The sequence below is a fragment of the Electrona antarctica genome (assembly GCF_951216825.1).
Source record: "Electrona antarctica genome assembly, chromosome: 16".
Classification (NCBI taxonomy): domain Eukaryota; kingdom Metazoa; phylum Chordata; class Actinopteri; order Myctophiformes; family Myctophidae; genus Electrona; species Electrona antarctica.
In genome coordinates this window covers 33,331,538-33,343,563 of record NC_136797.1, presented here as the reverse complement: position 1 = coordinate 33,343,563, position 12,026 = coordinate 33,331,538, and positions in this window count along the sequence as shown.

Below are 12,026 nucleotides of genomic sequence, written 5' to 3'. Positions count from 1 at the left end.
ATTAGTCTGCTGACGATCTGTGTATGCTCACAATCCAAGCTATTTGGCGATCAATGCTCCCTCAATATTATTGACTTGGTTTGGCTGTACGGCAGGAGATACCTCGGAAGATACAGCCACCCCGTGCAAAACTTGAAGATCTCTCATGATTCTGATACGCAACTCTTCAGGTTGACCCCTCAATCCGACCTGCTTGGCAACTGTGTGTAAGAAAATGGTTCGCCCCGAACCATCATCCAGAACTGCATATACTTCCATTACTTTGCCACAATTGCAAATTAGAACTTTGCACACCTTTAACATGACATTTCTCCCTTTAGGCGGTGGATAGCCCACATGCAAGGACTCTCCTGCTATAGTCAAGATTGCTGGCTGCGGTAATTCCTCTTGTAAATCCTGTCCCGTCTCGATCTTAGGTGTCCTAGGGTTCCGCAAAGGTTCATCTGCTCTCCGGTTCAACCGGGTCCGGCTCCTATTAATACTGTGAAGAGCCAGAGGGTGCCTTCCACCACATTTCACTCCTAGTCTGTAGTTTACAGTTTCTTGCCTGCATGACGACGTCCATTGCTGATAACACAGCTTCATCTGTCATATCAAATCTCGTTTCGCCATTAAACTCAGTCGTTTGAACCTGCCGCATACCCCAAGATGGTGTGTGCCGCTATTACAGTACTGACATACGGCTTCTTGCCGTCTTGCTGGTTACTTGGTGTACGATCGGCAGAATTGGGTGCTACTACCGTACCATGCATGATGACTGTTCGTCTCCGGTTATGCTCATGGTCATTTCTGCAAGAGTGACCGTCCAGCCTCCTTGCTGGACTACTTCGGTCCCTATGAACCTGGACTTCTGGTCTGTCAGCTTGCACTTTCATCTCGATATCCTATCGGTGAACGAAGCCTCTGCCGTCCTCCGACTGCTCCAACATCTATGGGAGGGTTGATATAGCTCCGATGCCCTTGCATCATCATGCTGTCCAGACAATGCTCTCATGATATCCACTAGAAGCTCTAGGTGAAAGCCTTCGTTACACGATGACACATGAAGCTCTAGGTGAAAGCCTTCGTTAAGCTCTAGGTGAAAGCCTTCGTTACATTCATTGCCACCGAAGCCTCTGCCGTCCTCCGACTGCTCCAACATCTATGGGAGGGTTGATATAGCTCCGATGCCCTTGCATCATCATGCTGTCCAGACAATGCTCTCATGATATCCACTAGAAGCTCTAGGTGAAAGCCTTCGTTACACGATGACACATGAAGCTCTAGGTGAAAGCCTTCGTTAAGCTCTAGGTGAAAGCCTTCGTTACATTCATTGCCACCCCCAGATTTCCCATGGAAATCTGTACCCTATCAAGAAGGCTTGAACAGTAGACCCCTCAGGCCACCCCAATACAAGCATACTGAGGCTTGAACAGCAAACGTCAGCCATTCAAGCCACCCCATTGAGGGCGTCCAAGCTTCGCGCTTTCTTCCTTTGATGTTACGGTGGGTCATAAAAAACCTCAAGATCAAATCACATGCCACCCATTAAGGGCGTTCCCTGTCAATGGTTGCTCTCTCTCCTGTACATCACCAGTGCTCTGCACATCACCAGTGCTCTCTCTTTCCTGCACATCACCAGTGCTCTGCACATCACCAGTGCTCTCTCTTACCTGCACATCACCAGTGCTCTCTCTTTCCTGCACATCACCAGTGCTCTCTGACTCTAAGGGCCGGGGAGGTCTCACGGCTCCGAGATTCTGGCATCCAGATTCTGGTAACCGGGTGGGTCTCACAGCTTCGAGACGCTGCTGCTCACCTACGGAGCAGCCAGGACCGACAGAGCGTTCATGCTCTGACGGCGACAACTGGGTGGGTCTCACAGCTTCGAGACGCTGCTGCTCACCTAAGGAGCAGCCAGGACCGCCAGAGCGTTCATGCTCTGGCGGCAACAGAGTGGGTCTCACAGCTTCGAGACGCTGCTGCTCACCTAAGGAGCAGCCAGGACCGCCAGAGCGTTCATGCTCTGGCGGCAACAGAGTGGATCTCACAACTTCGAGATACTGCTGCTCACCTGCGGAGCAGCCAGGACTGCCAGAGTGTTCAGACTCTGGCAGCAACTGGGTTACCATCTGGTTAGAATCTTGCCACTGAGTCAGGGGTTGGCTACTCAAGGTATATGGGTTGTAAAGCCAGATACCTTGGTTCGTATGTGTCTGGAAGACTTCAGCATCCCGTTACTGCGGTAAGCCCTAATCCGTGCTTCCGAAGGACCATATAAAATAGCTCAAGGCTGTATTGCTGATTACTTAGGTTAGGACCCCCGCAGTGGTGTCCGGTTAGAACTTAAACCAGGATGCTTTGACTTCTGCCTTCTCCCTGAAGCCGACCCTCTATATATTCTCCGACCAGGCTTGTCACGATGACTAAGCCAGTTAGATCTATCCATATATGGTTCTATCCATATATGGTTCTACCATATCTATCGATATCAGCACTAGGTCGGCTCGGGCCCAAATATAGGGATTGTCATACTATGTCATATATCATATAGCCCAACGTCCTAGTCAGAGTCTTCGTTACACAAACATTGATGACTGTGTGGACGCAAATTGTGATTGGCCTGAATCAGATGATGTATGATAATGTACGATGATAACAACTTCACACGTTGCCATTGACATCTCAATTTGCCATTGACAATGAAAGGAGAAATTAGGTCAAATGTCCACCAAATATGACGTAAATTTGTGGCAACACAAACATTAAATTCCATTGACAATGAAGGGAAATTTTACATCATATGTAGACGAGCAAATGGGCTAACCAATCACATAAATTCAATTCAGTTCAATGAAAGGTTAAATTAGGTCATATGTCCACCAAATATGACATACATTTGTGGCAACACAAACATTAAATGCCATTGACAATAAATGGAAAATTTACGTCATAATTATGTAGATGAGCAAATCGGCTAACCAATCACATAAATTCAGTTCAATTCAGTTAAATGAAAAGAGAAATTAGGTCATATGTGCCTCAAATATGACGTACATTTGTGGCAACACAAACATTAAATGCGATTGACAATGAAGGGAAACTTTACGTCATATGTAGACGAGGAAATCGGCTAAGCAATCACATAAATTCAGTTCATGAGATGATGATGTACGATGATAAGAGCGTCCCTCACTTCACACGGGTGTGATTTTTTTAATCGGTGTACAATATCTCTATAGTCAAGTGATCAAGATGTCACCTGATGTCATACTTAGATGTGACCTCATCGGTACGACACAAGTAATCTAGCCTGCAGGATAAAGGGCACTGCATCCTCAGAGAGTCCAGTTGAAATCCATAATGTACTACAGGCCCAGTTTTCCGAGGCTAAACTCTTAACCACAGATATCTTCAGGACTGTTTTCGTCCAGACTCTTTCGACTAAGGTTCTAGAATCTCAAGCTCAATTGGTTCTTCATTCTTCTACAAAGCAACGAGACATCCAACAGGTTTATTTCAATTCAACATTGTTGTGTTCAATGTTTAATTGGACGGTGCAACTGAACGGTCCACCAGAGGAACAGAACTGTATTGTAGCAGTGGGACAAGAGCTTTACTTCTTTGGAGAGAACACTGTCAAAAATCAGGATGTTACAAAGATGGAGATTGACGTCCATATTTTAAACACCGTGTCTTTGCGCTGGAAGAAATTATGTCCAGTGACATCTGTAAAAGGAGAACATCACCTTGAGATTCCCATCAGGCACCACGGCTACACGGCTGTGCTTATAGAATACATCGCCTACATCTGGGGAGGGTATCCTTACTGCAACGTGCTGTATGCATTTGATGTCGACACCCACAGATGGTTCAAACCACAGGTGTCTGGGACTGTTCCTGCCGGGAGGACCCTCCACTCAGCCCTCAGTGTTTTGGGGAAGGTCATGTATATACACGGAGGATGCATCTCCTGCTTTAACTACCCGAGTACTACATACAGGTTGGACACCACCACAATGATCTGGTATTTAATTAACGTGAGAGGCACTACAAGAGGTGTTGGATGTCACACTTCCACCATCATCGGGGCAAAGATGTTTCTATTTGCGGGTCTGAGAATGAAAGTGTTTGACACAGAGAACAACCTCTGGCTGGACAATGCTTCTACAAAGATTTTACCAAAAGGTCAAACCTTCTATGGAGGAGTAGGCTCACAATCACATAATCTGTATGTCTTAGACGTAAGTCCTAGTTTGAAGACGTTATGCGAACTAGCAGTTATTCAGTATGGTCTGGATCAGTCTGAACTCCCACACAGTATCAGGTACGAACTGACAGCCTTACCAGTAGCAAGGCTGTCCTGGACACTGGTCTCCACCAGGATAGGAGTGTTTTTGAAAAAATGTCAAATGGCATTTCTTCCAGCAAAGTTTCACCGCAATCGGAAGCTGTGTTAATTATTTGCGGCAGTTTGTACCACTCCTGAGAACTTTGGAAGCCAATCTTAGCCAATCAGGATGGAATATGAGAAATCAAACAGACCTGTCTTGGTCACATGACTATAGAGATGATGTGTACCGATTTGCGTGAGATTTGGATAAAATTGAATGAGTATAATGTGGAAAAAAAAATCACACCTGTGTAAAGTGAGGGGCACTCTTATCATCGTACATCATCATGACGTAAAATAGACACTATGGGCCTGGGCCATGGCTCAGTGGTCCAGGCACCTTGGCTGGTAATCCGGTCTGGCAGTGTGCCGCAGGTTCGACTCCCGATCCCGATGGCCTTTACTGCATGTCTTCCCATCTCTCTCCCCATTTCATGTCAGCCTACTGTCTGTCCCTCCATAAAGAATATAAAATAAAGGCGAAAGCCACAAAAAAAAAACATAACAAAAAAAGAAATAGACACTATGATGTAAAGTTGTCCATTCATTGTCAATGGGAATTTAATGTTTGTGTAGGACAAAGTTTGTGCACATACACCAAAAGCTGGACATAGGAGGCGATAATGTGTTTTACAATAGTGGGCCTCCTCGTTGCACTATAAAGAGCAGATTCTGGGCACAGGTCTCCACCAGGAGGATAGGAGTGTGTGTGATGTTTGACAAAATGTTTAGGAGTAATATAAACATGTTTTTCCTTGGTGTGCATACAAAGTTTTACACAGATCGGTGCAGTTATAAGTAAAAACACAATTGGGCCAATTATAGCGCCACCATGAGGCTGATGTGAAAAAGTTCAAGTGGTATTTCTTCCTCGGCCTAGTGGGAATGTGCCTGCAAAAGTTCCCTCAAATTGCACTCTGCGTTCATGATTTAAGGCATTTTGTTCAAACCGGACCAATCCTGCAAACTTTGGAAGGCAATCTTAGCCAATGAGGTTGAAATATGGTCCGTGTTGATCACATGACAATATACTGTACCGTTTTTTGTGATGTTTGGATAAAATGTACACAAGTAATATAAAGAAATGTTTTGCAAAAAACGGCCTCATGGCGGTGCTATAACAGGCCGTTGTGGAAAAATTGGGGCAGAGGTTCGTCGTTGGCATCCAGGGAGTGTGTGCACAGTTTGGCATTGACCCGGCCAACAGTGCGCGTGTCCGTTCATCCGTCTGTGTACAGCTATCTCTGTACACAGACGGATGGATGGACACACGACAGACACACACACACGGACGGACGGACGGACGGACGGAGTGCAAAACATGATCTCCCCCCCTCACAAAGAGAAATGTGACAGGGTGTCAGAAGGATGATGTTAATTTTCTGTTGGATTTTGTATTTTACACTTATTTTGTTATTTTTTTCCCTTAATCAGTAGTAGTATTTCTTTCCTTATGTTTATTTATATTATTGTGCAATAATCTTCTAGCCCCGCTCATCGCAAATCGGAAGAAGGAAATATCGGGATTTCTCTATATCTTTTCCATTTTTTTTACCGCAATGTTTTCATATACCCAGATGCTTGGAAAGTGCAAACCGGGCAACCTGAGTTTCACTTTGTCCAGCAACATGGATGTATTGTTTTTTTTTTGTTATCAAATGTTTTTTATTTAAGACAAAATAGCACAATCAAACATGTTAACACCATGAATGAATAAAGAAAACAAAACAAATAATACACGTACAACAGCAAAAGAAAAGGAACACAAAAACAACAAACAAACTGTTGAGATGTATTAAAAATGATCATTAATTGCCTGTGTATATAAATATATCATTGTCATTGTATGTATATATTTATATATGCTTTTATACTGAAACCGGATGCCGGATGTGTCAATTGTGTTGACGTGTATATATGACGTAAAATAAACACACTCGCTTCTCTCAGCCATTGTCTAAGAAGCAACAGTATATCTGTCTCTCTGAGTTTCTTTGTTTGTCCTCCGTCATGTTTCCGGCTAGCTTTGAGTTATTGTTGGTTTGACGCTATACGCTAGCTTTGTTTAACACAAACAATCCCACCCACCCCTCCCCCCGGGACCAAAGATGCCACAAAATGCACACCTGTGCCAAGATTCCTACCACTGTGCAATAGGAAAATAAAGACTAAATCATGTCCTTGACCATATCTGCAATGCTAGACCAAATATTAATGTTTTCCTCTTTCGCTCCATGTAATCTCCAGATAGATGATATCTAGAAAGGTTAAAGCCCATTGGCGAGATGTCAATTATGTATGAGGAAGTTTCCAGCGTGTAGCAACCATCTTCTTTGCGGCCGTTACGCCAGCAAAGAAGACACGGATACGGGTATTATTTAATGGCAATTGGGATACATCATTTAATATGAATAAAGATGGAGAGGGTGTAATGTTAATTTGTAAAAGTATCGAAAAATTTGCAGCAACCATATTCCAAAATGTGAGAACACTTGGACACTCCTATGGTGTTCGAAGTGCAGAAAGTGCAGTTGGGATTCTTTAAAATCCTCATAGCACATAATCTACGGGGGTAAAGTATGTTCGATGAACAAAATTTAGATGAATTTGTTGATCAGGATTCCTAGAAGACAGCACAACATTAGACCACACTGTGTCCCAGCTCCAATCTGTATCTAGATTTGGTATGTCATTCCTCCATACAGTATCAACAGGCAAGGTCCCATAATTAGATTCTAATAAAAAAGCATACAATGTGGAAACACAACCTCTTGATCTAACATCACAGATAAGACTATGCAAATGGTGAACATGGATGTATTGTAGTCAAGTCAGGTGAATCTGAAACGCAAACAAAAGATTTGATTGGCTGAGCACTACGGCATTGAGGATAAAAATTGAGAACAGAAAAGGGAGGATGCCAATTGTGATTGGCCGGAATGTGATGATGTATCCTACAGATTTTGTCTGTCGGATTACACAGAGGGCCGATAGCTCCTCCTATGTCCAGTTTTTAGTGCATGTGCTAACACAAACTTTGTCCTACACCGACATTAAATGCCATTGACAATGAATGGACAATTTTGAATGTTCGTGGAAACACAAACATTGCGTAACACAAACATTGAAGACAAAGGTGAGGGTTGAGGAAGCAAATTCTGATTGGCCGGAATGAGATGATGTATGATGATGTACGATGATAAGATCGCCCCTCATTTCACGCGGGTGTGATTTGCTCATATTCCATCCCGATTGGCTAAGATTGGCTTCCCAAAAAAACAAGAAGTTTTGAATAAAATGCCTCAAATCATGAACAGTGAAACGATCGTGCAAGTTTTGCATGCACATTCCCGCTAGTCAGAGGAAGAAATGCCACTTGAAAATCAGCCTCATGGTGGTGGCTATAAAAGGCAGATTTGCATTTTTATCTATAACTGCACCGATTATATGCACACTGACTAGAAGCCAAGGAAAAACATCTGCCCTGCATTTTTCACATCTGCCCTTTATATTGCCACCAGTAGGCTGACTTTTGTAAAACACGTTGTTTTGAGGGGCACCAGCCCCCATATGCACAGCTTTGTGTGTGTTTATAGCACGAAATGTGATGATTTGTTTGTCTGATGTATGATAAGAGCACCCCTCACTTCACACAAGTGTGATTTTTGAGGGGCGCTAGTCCCTCCTATGTACACAGCTTTTGGTGTGTGTCCACAAACTTTGTCCTATACAAACATTAAATTCCCATTGACAATGAATGAAGAATTTTACATCATAGTGTACATTTTACGTCAGTCAAATTGTAAACACAAACATTGCGTAACACAAACTATAAAATAGCTCAAGGCTGTATTGCTGATTACTTAGGTTAGGACCCCCGCAGTGGTGTCCGGTTAGAACTTAAACCAGGATGCTTTGACTTCTGCCTTCTCCCTGAAGCCGACCCTCTATATATTCTCCGACCAGGCTTGTCACGATGACTAAGCCAGTTAGATCTATCCATATATGGTTCTATCCATATATGGTTCTACCATATCTATCGATATCAGCACTAGGTCGGCTCGGGCCCAAATATAGGGATTGTCATACTAAACATGTCATATATCATATAGCCCAACGTCCTAGTCAGAGTCTTCGTTACAGCCACCCCAGATTTCACGTTGAAATCTATACCGCATCCAGAAGACTCAGACAATTGTCCTTTCTTTCAACTGTGTGTAACAAAATGGTTCGCCCCGAACCATCATCCAGAACTGCATATACTTCCATTACTTTGCCACAATTGCAAATTAGACCTTTGCACACCTTTAACATGACATTTCTCCCTTTAGGCGGTGGATAGCCCACATGCAAGGACTCTCCTGCTATAGTCAAGATTGCTGGCTGCGGTAATTCCTCTTGTAAATCCTGTCCCGTCTCGATCTTAGGTGTCCTAGGGTTCCGCAAAGGTTCATCTGCTCTCCGGTTCAACCGGGTCCGGCTCCTATTAATACTGTGAAGAGCCAGAGGGTGCCTTCCACCACATTTCACTCCTAGTCTGTAGTTTACAGTTTCTTGCCTGCATGACGACGTCCATTGCTGATAACACAGCTTCATCTGTCATATCAAATCTCGTTTCGCCATTAAACTCAGTCGTTTGAACCTGCCGCATACCCCAAGATGGTGTGTGCCGCTATTACAGTACTGACATACGGCTTCTTGCCGTCTTGCTGGTTACTTGGTGTACGATCGGCAGAATTGGGTGCTACTACCGTACCATGCATGATGACTGTTCGTCTCCGGTTATGCTCATGGTCATTTCTGCAAGAGTGACCGTCCAGCCTCCTTGCTGGACTACTTCGGTCCCTATGAACCTGGACTTCTGGTCTGTCAGCTTGCACTTTCATCTCGATATCCTATCGGTGAACGAAGCCTCTGCCGTCCTCCGACTGCTCCAACATCTATGGGAGGGTTGATATAGCTCCGATGCCCTTGCATCATCATGCTGTCCAGACAATGCTCTCATGATATCCACTAGAAGCTCTAGGTGAAAGCCTTCGTTACACGATGACACATGAAGCTCTAGGTGAAAGCCTTCGTTAAGCTCTAGGTGAAAGCCTTCGTTACATTCATTGCCACCGAAGCCTCTGCCGTCCTCCGACTGCTCCAACATCTATGGGAGGGTTGATATAGCTCCGATGCCCTTGCATCATCATGCTGTCCAGACAATGCTCTCATGATATCCACTAGAAGCTCTAGGTGAAAGCCTTCGTTAAGCTCTAGGTGAAAGCCTTCGTTACATTCATTGCCACCCCCAGATTTCCCTATCAAGAAGGCTTGAACAGTAGACCCCTCAGGCCACCCCAATACAAGCATACTGAGGCTTGAACAGCAAACGTCAGCCATTCAAGCCACCCCATTGAGGGCGTCCAAGCTTCGCGCTTTCTTCCTTTGATGTTACGGTGGGTCATAAAAAACCTCAAGATCAAATCACATGCCACCCATTAAGGGCGTTCCCTGTCAATGGTTGCTCTCTCTCCTGTACATCACCAGTGCTCTGCACATCACCAGTGCTCTCTCTTTCCTGCACATCACCAGTGCTCTCTCTTACCTGCACATCACCAGTGCTCTCTCTTTCCTGCACATCACCAGTGCTCTCTGACTCTAAGGGCCGGGGAGGTCTCACGGCTCCGAGATTCTGGCATCCAGATTCTGGTAACCGGGTGGGTCTCACAGCTTCGAGACGCTGCTGCTCACCTACGGAGCAGCCAGGACCGACAGAGCGTTCATGCTCTGACGGCGACAACTGGGTGGGTCTCACAGCTTCGAGACGCTGCTGCTCACCTAAGGAGCAGCCAGGACCGCCAGAGCGTTCATGCTCTGGCGGCAACAGAGTGGGTCTCACAGCTTCGAGACGCTGCTGCTCACCTAAGGAGCAGCCAGGACCGCCAGAGCGTTCATGCTCTGGCGGCAACAGAGTGGATCTCACAACTTCGAGATACTGCTGCTCACCTGCGGAGCAGCCAGGACTGCCAGAGTGTTCAGACTCTGGCAGCAACTGGGTTACCATCTGGTTAGAATCTTGCCACTGAGTCAGGGGTTGGCTACTCAAGGTATATGGGTTGTAAAGCCAGATACCTTGGTTCGTATGTGTCTGGAAGACTTCAGCATCCCGTTACTGCGGTAAGCCCTAATCCGTGCTTCCGAAGGACCATATAAAATAGCTCAAGGCTGTATTGCTGATTACTTAGGTTAGGACCCCCGCAGTGGTGTCCGGTTAGAACTTAAACCAGGATGCTTTGACTTCTGCCTTCTCCCTGAAGCCGACCCTCTATATATTCTCCGACCAGGCTTGTCACGATGACTAAGCCAGTTAGATCTATCCATATATGGTTCTATCCATATATGGTTCTACCATATCTATCGATATCAGCACTAGGTCGGCTCGGGCCCAAATATAGGGATTGTCATACTATGTCATATATCATATAGCCCAACGTCCTAGTCAGAGTCTTCGTTACACAAACATTGATGACTGTGTGGACGCAAATTGTGATTGGCCTGAATCAGATGATGTATGATAATGTACGATGATAACAACTTCACACGTTGCCATTGACATCTCAATTTGCCATTGACAATGAAAGGAGAAATTAGGTCAAATGTCCGCCAAATATGACGTAAATTTGTGGCAACACAAACATTAAATTCCATTGACAATGAAGGGAAATTTTACATCATATGTAGACGAGCAAATGGGCTAACCAATCACATAAATTCAATTCAGTTCAATGAAAGGTTAAATTAGGTCATATGTCCACCAAATATGACATACATTTGTGGCAACACAAACATTAAATGCCATTGACAATAAAGGGAAAATTTACGTCATAATTATGTAGATGAGCAAATCGGCTAACCAATCACATAAATTCAGTTCAATTCAGTTAAATGAAAAGAGAAATTAGGTCATATGTGCCTCAAATATGACGTACATTTGTGGCAACACAAACATTAAATGCGATTGACAATGAAGGGAAACTTTACGTCATATGTAGACGAGGAAATCGGCTAAGCAATCACATAAATTCAGTTCATGAGATGATGATGTACGATGATAAGAGCGTCCCTCACTTCACACGGGTGTGATTTTTTTAATCGGTGTACAATATCTCTATAGTCAAGTGATCAAGATGTCACCTGATGTCATACTTAGATGTGACCTCATCGGTACGACACAAGTAATCTAGCCTGCAGGATAAAGGGCACTGCATCCTCAGAGAGTCCAGTTGAAATCCATAATGTACTACAGGCCCAGTTTTCCGAGGCTAAACTCTTAACCACAGATATCTTCAGGACTGTTTTCGTCCAGACTCTTTCGACTAAGGTTCTAGAATCTCAAGCTCAATTGGTTCTTCATTCTTCTACAAAGCAACGAGACATCCAACAGGTTTATTTCAATTCAACATTGTTGTGTTCAATGTTTCATTGGACGGTGCAACTGAACGGTCCACCAGAGAAACAGAACTGTATTGTAGCAGTGGGACAAGAGCTTTACTTCTTTGGAGAGAACACTGTCAAAAATCAGGATGTTACAAAGATGGAGATTGACGTCCATATTTTAAACACTGTGTCTTTACGCTGGAAGAAATTATGTCCAGTGACATCTGTAAAA